Source organism: Balaenoptera borealis, assembly GCF_965194805.1.
Source record: "Balaenoptera borealis genome assembly, chromosome: 2".
In the NCBI taxonomy this organism is placed as follows: domain Eukaryota; kingdom Metazoa; phylum Chordata; class Mammalia; order Artiodactyla; family Balaenopteridae; genus Balaenoptera; species Balaenoptera borealis.
In genome coordinates this window covers 50,553,255-50,566,724 of record NC_138867.1, presented here as the reverse complement: position 1 = coordinate 50,566,724, position 13,470 = coordinate 50,553,255, and the positions used below count along the sequence as shown (strand labels likewise).

Genomic DNA, 13,470 nt, shown 5'->3' with positions numbered 1-13,470 from the left:
TAGTTGAGATGTTACGTGCATAGTCTGGCTAAAGAATTATTGGTCACATGTTGGCTTTCCAACTTCTCTCAAGTGACCACTTCAAATGAGAGACATTGATCTACACATTTTGTTTTGTATTGCTACCAATGAGTGCAGTGGTCCACCCTAGTGGCTGTAGGTAAGGGTGTTGCTGAGGCAAGCTTTCTATCTGTAGCTTTAACTGGGGGAACCAACTCTCTTTTGCGAGGAGGGGTAGCCAGGAGACCTTCTTCTCTCCTTGTTATTGGGTGAAGCCTTGTTAAACCTCCTGAAGATCTGGGCCAGAAGAACTGTGCTGAAGAGGGAGAAGCCATTGTGTGGGGCTGACTAATATATAGTCTTTTAGAGAGTAAAGTAATGCCCAAGGTCCTTGTCAATAGGATTTGGGAAGAGATTTGAGCTCTGCTGAGTCCCCTGTTGATCTCTAAGAGATAACTGAGCTTCAGGGGCCAGGGTCACCTCTACACAACGACTCTGCACAATAATAAAATTAGCTACCACTTAGTGAGTGCCTGCCATGTGCCAACTTGCTAGGTATACTTTATCTAATTTACCTTATTCAATCTTTACAGAATCCTGCAGAGGGTGCATTAGTGCTCCCATTTTATAGACGCAGAAACTGAGAGTCAGTAACTTGCTCAAGACTATACATTGGCTGGGACTCAAAACACAGGTTACCAAAATCAGTAGCTGTACCAGAACTTTACTATAAAAGTTGCCCCCCAGGACAATTTCAAGGTAATTTCTCTGTATATAAATCTATTGAATTAAACAAACAAATTTTGAAGCAAAAATAACACAGAATTAGTGGGGGGGAAAAAAAAGACCAATTGTAACCTAGCTGAATACAAACTCTTCTCACTGCCCAGCAAAGTTTCATGAGAAAAGGCCTGGGGCTGGGCGTGCTGGAAGGTGGTAAGTGCTATGGAGAAAACTAAAGCAGAGCAGGAGGATAGACAATGTCAGGGTTGGGGTGGGATGATGGCAGTTTTACAGAGGTGGTCCAGGAAAGGCTCCAGGAGAGGATGACATTAAAACAAGACCCTTTGGAAGGAGGTGAGGGCAATAACCATGTTGATATCTGGGAAGAGTGCTCCAGTCAGGGGAACAGCAAGAGCAAAGGCTCTGAGGCAGGAGTGTGCCAGGCATATTCCAGGAATAGCAAAGAAGACAGAAGCTAGAATGCAGCCATCCAAGTGGAGAGTAGTAGGAGGTAAGGTCAAGAGGTAATGGAGGATCACATTGTGTTAGACTTTGTGGTTTTTGCAAAGAACATCCTTCTCTTTTCTCTGGAAAATATAAGGTAAGTCTTCTGGGCATCTGGAATTTGCTTGGTCCTCCTTCCCCTGGTGTGTCAAGATGTCGTGAAGTACACTGAGGAAACTACTGACCTTGGCCACACCTGGCCAAGTAAGCAGTTTTTTGTTGTTGTTGTTGTTAGAGTCTAAGACTGGGTCTCCCAGAAACAGACCCTGACTCAAATATTTGAGTACAGGTAATTTACTGGAGAGGTGAAGGAGGAACCAGTAGGAGAGTGGGGAAGGAAAGTGGGAAGGGAAAGCAGCCAGTGAAAGGTACATTACCAAACCAGTTACCATCCAGGGAAGAAGAAACTTAACCCTGGGAGCCAGTGTAGAACATCTGCCTCGGAGTTATCCCACCCAATGAGTGAGGAAGTTGGGGTATTTATACACCAATCCTTGCCAGTCAGTGGTTAACACTGCTTCTGAGGGTCCTTAATACCCCAGCATTTCCAGTCTGCTACATCAGTGGACAACGCGGCTCAGTGCCATTGTGCCAGGGAAACCCTCAGGCAAAGAGACGCCAGTCCTGGTAGCTGAAAGTCAGTTTCATGCCCTAAATTGGTAAGGGTGGGACTATGGACAAGCAAGCACCAACAGAGTTGCTGGCCTCTCTTAAGAATTTTGAATCTTATCTCTATGTCACTTACTAGGAGAGGAGAAATAGAACTGCCACCCCGCACTGCCCCGCCCCAGCTACCATAACAAAACTTCGGCTGGAATTCTCAGAGGCAATAAATGAAAACTTGGGATCAACATATAGATCACCCTCAGCCCCCTTTGTTTCTTTTAGCAAAAAATAGGTAATCTATAAAACACACATCGGTTTCAAACACCAGTCTTTTAAAAGGAAAGAGAGAGAACATTTATTGCTAATTACTATTGTCAGAGTGAAGATTATTTCTTGGCAAACAGTACAGGGAGCTTTTGCAAAGATGCTCATTAATATCATCCGCAATTCATGGAAACCTATTCTGACAGATGAGCAACCCTGTGACAGTATTCATACTGTCAGGGATACTGACTACAAGAATTGGGGGAGGGAGCATTTCTTCCTACCAGGAACTCTAACCTGCTCACCTCAGCCCAGGTTGCTCCCTCTGTAATGAGATGCTCATTGTAGCACAATAAGAAGAACGATCAGTAAAATCTCCCTCCTCCAGCAAGCCTGACATGCCAAGCATTGTGCCCCGGGGGAAGTTATATGGCCTTTGGGAGAGCTGGGTAGACTTTGTTCCAGTCAGTTGCTGGTATTCTGGTAGTTTGGGATAGTTTTGTAGAGCCAGTGCACTAAGAATTGTTTCCACATTTTTTTAATAGTTGAGAAAAACATCAAAAGAGGAATAATAACTCAGGACACCTGAAAACTCTATGATAACCAAATTTCAGTACTCATAAATACATTTTTACTATAACCCAGCTATGCTCGTTTGCTTTCGCCTTGCCTGTGGCTGCTTTTGCTCTATGATGGCGGAGTTGAGAAGTTGTGACAGAGACCACATGGCCCACAAAGCCTAAAATATCTACTATCTGGCTTTTTACAGAAAAGTTTGCTGACCCTTGCAATAAAGAATGGTTTTGGTGAGAGTCTGCTCCCCTGACTAAATACCTAGCGCTGAGATGAGATACCTGTTCAAAGCCAACAACCACAGGTGGGTAAATCCACTCCCAAGGATTATTGATATGCAACTGAACACAGACCAGATCTTGGTCCTCAAACAGACCCATACTTACAGCTAATTGGAAAGAGTTTTATACTTGTCATCTTCATCCCTGTGGTTCTTAAGCTGAGACACTTCCCCTGAAGTAAACAGAAGCAGAGGGAGAGGGAGGCCTGGGTAGACAGGTGCTTGCTGAGGACAGTTTGTAGGCCTTAACATAGTCATATCTTCTGATATTCCTACTTCTTCTGAAGCTACCACATTGAATATGTGAGATTATTGGAATTCAGCTTTTCACCAGTCCTATAACTCATCATTCAATAATGCCAGTTTTATCAAAATCAAAATCCTGGTGAAATCAAAAGCCTGGTGAAGACATTGCTAGAATATTCTAGGATGTTGCAGAGCTGTAGAGGAGGACCTCTTAGTAGCATGACCATATGGATACTGGAGTCTCTAAATTTAATTCCAGCTCAGCTATTTGCAAGTTATGCAACTCTGGGCATGTTACACAATCTCCCTATTCTCCAATTCCCATTTATAAAGTGAAAATAGTAATAGTGTCTGCCTCCTAGGGACTCTTTGGGGGTTAGTGACGTGTACACTCAAAGCAGCCTAACAAGATGTCTGGCACATAGAAACAGCTTAAAGAATATTAGCTATTGTTATTGTTTACAAACTGGAATTTGGGAACTTTCAGTTGGCATATTATTTGTGCAAATGATATTAATGAAAAAGTACTTCACCAGCGCTTCCTGACTCACCCAAATGACATTATGTGTCCTAAAAGGCTAAGTGTCCCTTCTTTATGCTCCTCGTAATTCCTGTACATATATCTCGATACTTAATACAAAGTTCATGGAATTGATCTGGTAAGAATTGAATTGTAGAGCTTTCGGACCAGAGTGAATTTTAGTCTTATTTTATACCCAGGTTCTGACACAAAAATTTGAGTGTACTAAATGTTGAATTAAAACTGACATGATAATATATTGCTACATGTCACAGAAATCAAAGCTTCTAACATTTCTGCTGGCCATAATACCCAGGTATAAAACTCTTGCCAAGAGGGTCAACATTTAATTTGTACAAATATTTATTGAGCATCTTCTACATACCAAATACTGCAGTAGTGCCTGAATACAAAGATGAATAAGGCACAGTCCTTGAACTCAAGGAACTCACAGTCTAATGAACAATCAGCAAAACACAGGAAATATCTGTGGATGAGTTCATACCCTGTTCTTGCTCTGGTCTGGCCGGACTGTGGAAGACTACAGATACATGGGTGTAAGGTGTTGGGTAAGTTAGAAGGGCGACCTTGGAAAAGCAGGCTTTTCACAACCCATTAGAATGGAGTTCAGGCTCTGTTATAACAATATGTCACCTGGTATGAAGAAACTTGATCATTTACAAATCAATAATTCCTATGTTTCTGGTGCTATGGCTCTCTCAGCAGTCAGGCAGGGTGTCTTGGGGCTGGGTGGCACTTGCAGGGATTCTCAGCTTTAGCCATTGGTGCTGGGTGGGAGTTGCCTCTGGGCATCCTGCCTCAGTAACCAGTAAGTATAGTTTTCACAGTACTTCTTTCAAGCTCCACCCCTGCTGTCTCACTGGTGTCACAGTGGTGTTGCTGGGCTGTGTGGTCCACATGCAGTGTGGCTCCATCATGAATCTCTCTGTAAGGCAGCACAAGGACCCAGCAGTCCGCAAGACCTGGAGTCCAGCTCAAGGAAGCATAACGTTTGAATTGTTGGTCTGCAGGAAGTTGTGAATTGTATTATTCTCAACACGTTCTAACAATTGCACCAATTTGTTTGATAACTGGAAATCTAAGTTTAAGAAAAAAAAGCGGGGGAGAGTAAAAAGAAGGCAAGCTTGTGTGTTTGATTAAACACAAGAGTTTATCCTCAAACCACTTATAAATCTGGTATTATAAACAATGTATAGATGTCTCCGTGACAAAGACAATGGTAAAACATGGAGATCAAGTCAAAGCATTCTGTATAGGGAGTTATCATTTGTGAGTGAGCGTGTGTGTGTGTGTGTGTGTGAGAGAGAGAGAGAGATCAACACTGATATTGATCAGAACACTGAGAAAAAGCCAGCCTCTCCTAAAGAAATACTCACTTATAGCAGAGCAAGCATATACATTCCAAAGACAAAGATAAAGGCATGCATGGGGCCTGTGGAATTTCTAAGGGCTTGGCTCCTGTTTTTAGATGTGCAGACCATCTATTTGGAGCTCCAGGTGGCCCAGCTCTAATGTCAAGTCCAAGCCACGGGCATCAGCATGAGATGCACCCATGTACCATCAGCTGTCAGGTGTTTGAGGTAATGTGCATGAGAGGTTGAGAGCAGGAAAGGTGGAAAGCGTTATGGATAACCCCCAATAGCAGCTAAACAAATCTAGGCAGAACTTTGTCTATAATGGATTTAATGAACAACAATTTACTTAAAATGACATCAAATATTTAGGGACACATTTCGTGTTCTACAGATGTTACCTGAGTGTAAACATAATGTAAGAATAATACTTAGGGGACTCAAAACATCACAAATTGCTTGATGAAAAGTGGTAAAATAGTCTGTTATTATTGTCTGCTTCTTGGTGGAGTTCTTCTTTTGTTAAACTTAGAATAAAGTGACATCACTTTGTCACTTAGCAAATGGTCCTCTGCCTTCTAAGCTGTCCAGCAGATGGTCTAGGTGATAAAGTGCAGCACCAGCTTGATCTTGCTTTTGCTAGCCGCTTCTATCCCGCACTACTGCTATCATTCAGCACCTGTCTGGTCGGCAACCTCACCATGTGTCATTGCTCAGTGTCTCATACCGCAGATCCCATGCATCACAGTCAAGCCACACAGCTCTGAAGGTAAATTACCCACCTTCTTAATGTCAGCTGCTTCAGTGGCTTTGCCTCCCCATCCACTCTCTGCAAGTTTGGTTCTAGCATTAAATTAAAACTCCAGATCCTGGGTTTTTGCAACAAAATTCAAGTTTTGCTCTGCAGAGCATACTTCTCTTTTTCTCTAATCTCAGATTAAAAGCACGTAAAATGTGAGGAGCAGGCAGAGTTAAGCATCCCCTTGTTGACCAAAAAAATCAAAAGATAGGGACTGTGCACTGACATGACTTTGCAATTGGCCAGAACTCCCAAGATTCTGCTGGTTGGACCTTGTACTGCTTCCTTCCCTGTGCGTGGATGGAAACATGGGGTTTCCAGCAGACGAGTGTTTTCAATTGGTTGAGGTGGCAGTGGCCCTGCATCTTAGGTATATAGTTTCAAACAGTTGACCTCTTCTAAAAAGTAGATTTTTTTGTTGATTTATTTCATTACATTTTTTTCATTAATCTACTAACTAATTTTTTTTTCCCCTATGGTGAATACACAAGCTAGTAAATCCTGAATAAGAACCAAGAGTTGACTACACTCTAGAGGCCAGGAAAGGTAGTACTCACCTGAGGAAGGGGAAGAGGCAATGCTCCCTGAAAGATGAAGCTGCCCAGATCTGTGGAAGTTCTACCCATTTCCTCATAGAAGGAAATGGTACCTGTGCATTTAGGTGCAGAATCATAATATCTGATGTGTGCCTTTCAGTTCTGGGTGTCTATGAGTAACTTCTGAATAAGGATGTGTAGTTTATTGGTGTTAATACATATTTAAACTGTGCTGATACATAGAAGTAAGATGTGATTTTATTATAGTCTGTTTCAGAATTTTACAAGGTCCAGAGTGGAGTGCTAATATAAATGTAACCAACATAGTATATTCATTAACAGTACCCATAACCAGGACCTAGTGATTTACCTCTTTGCATTTCATTACGAGAGGCATGTAGGGAGTGGCGGTGGTGGTGTGTTAGTTTGTTTGGCTGACATAACAAAATAACACAGACTGAGTGGTTTACACAATAGAAATTAATTTTCTCCTATTTTTGGCGGCTGGAAATCTAGATCAGGGTTTGGTTTCTTCTGAGGCATATCTCTTTGGCTTACAGATGCCCACCTTCTCACTGTGTCCTCACGTGGTCTTTCCTCTGGTGTCTCTCTGTGACCGAACTTCCTCTTCTTATAAAGACATCAGTCAGATTGGATTAGAGCCCACCCTAATGGTTTCATTTTACCTTAACTACCTCTTCAAAGGTCCTAGTCCCAAATACAATCACATTCTGAGGTACTAGGGGTTAAGGCTTCAACATATGAATTTTGGGGAATACAATTCAGCCCATAGCAAGGGGGATTATAGGGAAGGCTGTAGGATAGATATTTTTAAAAGTTAAAATTTGTATAGGATTTGGTAGTTTCAAATGCTCCATGTAAAGCTTAATTTCTAGGATTCCAGGGACTATATTTTAATGATTTCTGGATCATGTTAAAACACTTTAGAAGTTTTTTGTTTTTTTTTTTTTTTTTTTTGCCAGAGATGAGAATTAACAAAAAAGATAAAAAGGAATTTATATTTTCACTTTATGGACATAAAAAGCATAAAGTTTTCCTCCACATGTTCAACTGTGTAAGAAACATATCTCTAGGTCTTTAGTTTCTAATTCTGAATCTGAGCCCTCATCTTACTCATCTGGCATAAAATTCCACCCCAGTTGGAGTTCCTTCCTTGCTCTACAGTGGCCATTCAAGACCCCATAGGCCCCAGGCAGAGCAGAACTTCAGGAAGGATTTCTGACCCTAGGTCTACACTGGCTACCTAAGCGCTCCATGAATATTTGTTGTCTGGCTAATGTGTTCCTTGCCCAAGCCTCATGGTCTCTTAGAAGCAAGTAGTGACTGCAGCACCCCAGAGCGGCCTGGGAGGTCTAGGCATCTCTAATATTTTTCTAGCCTGGGTCATTTAGGGTGGCCAGAGCTTCACTCTCTGGGGGTAGCTGCAAAAATCTCTAGGATGTGCAGTCTCTCTGCTCAGCCCCTTTTCCTATGGACTGCACTCTCCCGGCAGTTGTGCAATGAGAATGTGAGGGACGAGGAGGCAGCTGGCTGTGCAGTCTGAATTCCGCCATTCTAGGAAAATGCAGACACAATTTAGGGATGGCTGCCCAGACCTCAGTGTATTGTACCATATCGTGTGTGCGGCACTGCTCCAGAACCATAGATTTAATTCCAAACTTGACAGTTGTGCCACAGTCTATAAAATATTTACATTGTTTTTCTAAATATATATTATTTACTGTACAGTCTATAAAATATTTATGTGGAAACATTTTCTAAAGACACTATATTCCAAATATTATTTCCACACCACTGAATATTGAACTGGGAGTCAGGAGACCTGGTTTCTGGTTCTGGCTTTTGGCTACTAGCCTGTGTGACTTTGAGTGGGTCGATTCACTTCTCTGATTTTCTCATGTATAAAGCAAGGGGAAGGAACTGTGAAATATCCAAGATCCTTTTCAGCTGTAACACTTTCTGGTTCATTTCCTCTAGGCAGGTACAGACAGGCAACCCTCAGCCCGTAGCAGTCCCTGAGCATTCTGCCAGAGATAGATACCCTTGTGAGTTTTCATCATAGCCCAGAAAGGAGTACCCTGTCTAATGGAAGAAGAGCATCCCAGTGTGGTTGGGAGCAGAGTCTGATGTCTAAATTGCAATAAGAAAAAGAAGTCAGGAATACAAATAGTCTTAGAGGCAAACAATGGCAAAGAATATAGGCTTTGGAGAAGGGCATATCTGGGAGTGAGCCCAGCTTTGGGGCTCTCTATTTTGTGATCTTGGGCAATTTGTTTAAATCTCTGAACCCCAGTCGTCTTATGTGTAAAATAAGGAGATTAATACTAAGTACTCCCTGGTGTCGTTCTGAGGATTCCTTTAGTTGGAAATGTGAAGTGCATTTTATATTTGATATGGGATATAGTAAGGGTTCAGTAAACATTAACTATTAATTTTGTTATTAGTTTATCAAAAAGTCATCTATGAAGAGACTGCAAATCTCCTTCAAATATCTCCTCAATTATGCCTATCAAATTCTCCCCAAAGAAACCCTTCTGGATTCCCTCATATTTATAAATGGGTTCCTTTACCTGCTAATTTGTTGTCATACAAAATAGATCACAATTGTGAAGATAAAGGTAAGAATTTTGTGGAGTAGGCTATTAGTCCATATCATTTGAATATGATTTTATGATTAACCATTACATTAACTTGTTTGCTTGGAAACTCTGGGAAGATTTGAACCACACAGTGAATGAGGATGTCTTTTAATGTTAGGGCATCTTTTCCAGGTTTGCCTGGGACAGTCCTAATTTATGCTCCTTGTCCTTCAGTTGTTATTTAAAGTGTAACTTTTTACTCTCAGAAGTATCCTGGTGTAGACAATAATTTATAAAATTACCCTATTTAAGTTAATACTTGTTGGGTTGATTGGTTATTGCTATCAAAAGCTATTTGGGAACACTGTTTTCACAAAGAAGTCAAATTAGACGTTCATCACGTCAACTTCAGTCATTTTCTGGAGGATCTAATTCTTGAACATATGAGTGTGGCCTGCAAGGGGCTGGAAGCTACCAAAGATGGCTATTTAGGAGTTTCCACAGGGATAGATGTCTCAAGCGTGTCCAAAGTCTTAAAATCAAGCTGGAACTATAATTTGAGGAAAAGGATTATGAGAAATCTGTTTTTAAATTGGATTGTTGGAGAAGGTTTCTTGAGGACATGGCATTAAACAAGTGCAAAAGAGTAAAAGAGAGAAGTGCTACAGTATGTAGGAAAAATTACTGCATTTGAAGGCCCTGAATCAAGAAAGAGTTGGGTATGTTTGGGTAACTAAGAGATCAGTGTGGCTAGAAATCGCTGGGCATGAGCGGAGCCTGACATGCGATGAGGTGGGAAAGATGGACAGTGACCAGGTCGTGCAGGGCCCAGGAGTCTATATAAAGAAACTAAATTTTGTTCCAGGTGAAATAGAAAGCCATTAAGGAGTTTTAAGTGGGGGAATGGCATGATCCAATTTTTGCATAATGTTGATCTGATTTATAATTTACTTTCCTGCTGTGTGGAGAATGGATTGAGTAGAAGGAAGAACAAAAGTTGGCAATAGAGAGGGAGGTGTTGGAGTGGATCAGATGAGAGATGATGGTGGTCTGGCCTGGGATGGTGGTCGGTGGAGATGGACAGGTTCATGACACATTTTTCAGGTTGGCTCTATAGGATTTGGTGGTAGGTTGGATACTGACAGTGTAGGAAGTAGACAATCAAGAATGAATGCATGGTTTTTCCTCTAGGTGCTGGGTACTTATAGGGGGAGGTGGAAAGGTAAGTTTGGGGGCCAGAAATAAAGATTTTTATTTCAAAAATGTTAAAAACATTAAAATTGAGAGGTTTCTGATACATTCAAGTGAAGAGCATCAAATAGGCAGTTGGATAGGTAAATATGGATCTCTGAGAAGTACGGGCTGCAGTTATAAATTTGGCACTCATTAGCATATCCATAGAATTAAATATTGGGAATGATGAGATCACCAGGGGGGAGAGTATATACAGAAAAGGATGGAAGGAAGGAAGGAAGGAAAGAAGAGAGGAAGGAAGGGAGGGAGGAAAGAAGGAACGAAGGAGGGGAGGGAGGGAGAGAGGGAGGGGGGAGGGAAGAAGGGAGAAGGAGGAAGAGAGGGAGGAAAGGAAGGAAGGGTAGGACTGAGCCCTGAGTAATAGTAACATGTGAAACTGAGAGAAGAGATGAAGACAACAGTGGAGAAAAAGGAAAGATCCACTGAGATCAGGAAAATCAAGAGAGAGAGTGATGTGATAAAAGCCAAGGTAAGAGAGTGTTCCAGGAAATAGGAAGTAGCCAAATAAGATGAGAACAGAGAAGTGTCCATTGGATTTGGTCACAAGGAAGGGGATGACCAGAGACCTGACAAGAACAGTTGAATCATTGTTTTCAGTATTTGAAAATGATATGTTGGGACCTTAGAAGCAGGCGTATGGAGGGGGTTGTTGGGGCCTGGGGAGGCCAAGAATAGGGCAGCTGGTACCTCTGTAAATCATAATTTACATGGTGCAGGTTGAACACACATTAGAAGGTCCAGAAGTGTTCATGGATTGACTTTAAAAAAAAGAAACAAAAAATATCCTGCAGTTGACATTCCTTTTTCACTCTGTGAGAGGCAATATAAAGTCTGAAGGACACAGTCTCATAAAAGCCCAACATAGGTTTCTCTCAAAAATAACGTATGAAATGATTTAATTCTATTACCCTCTAAACAGGATTGTTAGGATATTATTATCCCAATTTAGAGATTCAGAAATTTAGGTTAAAAGACTAAGCATCTGGCCAAGACCACATAGCCTGTTGTGGAAGAGACAGGTCAGGTGTTCCCTGGGTTGGCCTGAGTCCCAGTCCCGTGGTCTTCCCACTCCTCCCCAGGAAAGAAATCCATGACTCATGACCCTTAGGCCATGTTAGCTCCCAGAGCAATGGCCTGGAAGACAGTCATTCTCTTTGTGTTTTACGTTTCTTCTCAGTTCTTTCTCCCTTTCCTTGGTAAACTTTCATTTCCTCCATTTTCTTTTTTGGCCATTTCTTGTGCAGTAGCTGGAGAACCAGTGACCTACTGGGGCCCATCCCTACCTCTTTCTCTTGGCTTTTAATTCTGTGAATGTTTCAGCGTCGAAGGGCAAAAGGAACATGGCAAAGGCAAATAGATGACTTACTAGGTTGGAGAGAGGGAGGGAGAGAATGCACACGGGCAAGGCCATTATGTGAGAGACCATGAGGGCTGTGCACACGTGATTTAATTTTCAACAGGAGTCTTATTATCACATTCATGTACAGGGCTGGTAAAAACCTTTTTCATAATTAATTTGAATGATTAGGTTCAGGAGGACATACATACACAGTGTAGTCACTATTCCCAAACTGAAGCCTGAACAGGCACAGACACAGTTTACCCAGTTGTCTGAGCCTCACTTGGGGACCAGGGAGCACTGAGCCAGGCCAGGTGGCAGCATCACCCTGGGAGTTCTGGTGTGCAAACCACTGGGCAAGCAGGATTTCAGAGGCTCAGAGGACAGAAACCCGGAGAGGATTTCTAGGCACTGTCCCAGGTGGATCATTTAAAAATATCCTTCCCAGAGCAGGACATTCTGCATCTCCCCTGGTCACCTGCTCTCATGCTTCCAAGCTGCTCAGTGACCGCAATAAGAAAGGGATGGCTTTATAAAAATTCCTCACAATGGTACTTTAATTAAAACAAAATCCTAGGGACTTCCCTGGTGGTGCAGTGGTTAAGAATCTGCCTGCCAATGCAGGGGACACGGGTTCGATTCCTGGTCGGGGAAGATCCCACATGCCGCGGAGCAGCTAAGCCCGCGAGCCACAACTGCTGAACCCGTGTGCCACAACTACTGAAGCCCACGCACCTGGAACCTGTGCTCTGCAACAAGAGAAGCCCCTGCTAGCTGCAACTAGAGAAAGTCCACGTGCAGCAATGAAGACCCAACACTGCCAAAAATAAAATTAAATTAAAAAAAAAATCCTTCTATGTTCTGTAATACTTAAAAGCTTCATTGTAATAAATGTTTGCAGAAATAAAGCTTTCCTTTGTGTTCCTTTACAACACAGGGAAAGCTGGCCACATTTCCACAGCAGTGTGGGATGCTGAAGAGGCAGGGCCTCTTGAATGTGGGATGAAAATTTATGAAAACAACATGCAAATCAGCGTAGTTCCAGTGATTCAAAACAAACAAACAAATGATGGTAACGAGAACGATTGTGCCTCGCGGAGGATTCCTGACTCTGCTTATAGCGTTGTCCAGGTGTGAGAGTGTGTGTGTGTGTGTGTGTGTGTGTGTGTCTGTCTCAGTGCATGTGTGCGTGTGTGTATGCATGTGTTTGTAAGGGTGACAGAGGAGAAGCAATGAGATCTGAATGCTCCAAGGAAATTAGCACTTCAACTCTTTTTCGCTATGTCCTGAGACCCAGGAATGCCTTCCCTTGTCAGGAATAATAATTATTATTGGGATAAAACAGGGTTATATGTCCATTCAGTTGTGCAGAAGGACGTGTTGTAACATGGACACAACATGCAAGACTGAGTCAGGCTGGGAGGAATCCCCTTAAATGCTGGCAGGGGGTGCCCTGCCCAGCCGTCCTTTAGAAGACCCTGCTCTGGAATTCTTCCTGGCTGTGTCTCTGCCCTGGGAAAGGAATCTGCAGGTTCAATGGCACATGCCCCTCTAGAGCTGGCAATTCTCTTCCAGGTCATATTCTGGGGAACCGGAGAAATCCCAAAATTCTAGCATGGAACCTGGCCCACTGGATGGTTAGAAAGGTATGCTTGGCTAGGGAAGGGAATAGATTGTATTTCACAGTTTGCTAGCTTGACTTGTGACTTTTAGATGCCCAGCCCTATAGTATGTGAGTCTCCTCTAGTTCTCGAGCCCTGGTACCACCACTGTGAGGAGTGGGCCTGGCCAGAGGATGTTTTCTAGTCCTGCGTCAGTCTCTAGTGGTTATGGCGTCCAGACAAATTCATTTT

The 13,470-nt window shown here is 42.5% G+C and overlaps 1 long non-coding RNA gene across 1 annotated transcript in view; it reads left to right on the top strand.

Annotated features, from left to right (window-relative positions):
- Positions 1–1,989: 1,989 nt before the first annotated feature.
- The window catches only part of LOC309624443, a 34,956-nt gene continuing 23,475 nt past the window's right edge, over positions 1,990–13,470 (top strand). Inside the window, exon 1 of the long non-coding RNA XR_014241928.1 lies at positions 1,990–13,470. This exon is cut by the window's right edge and continues 20,015 nt beyond it. This is a non-coding gene — a long non-coding RNA (uncharacterized lncRNA).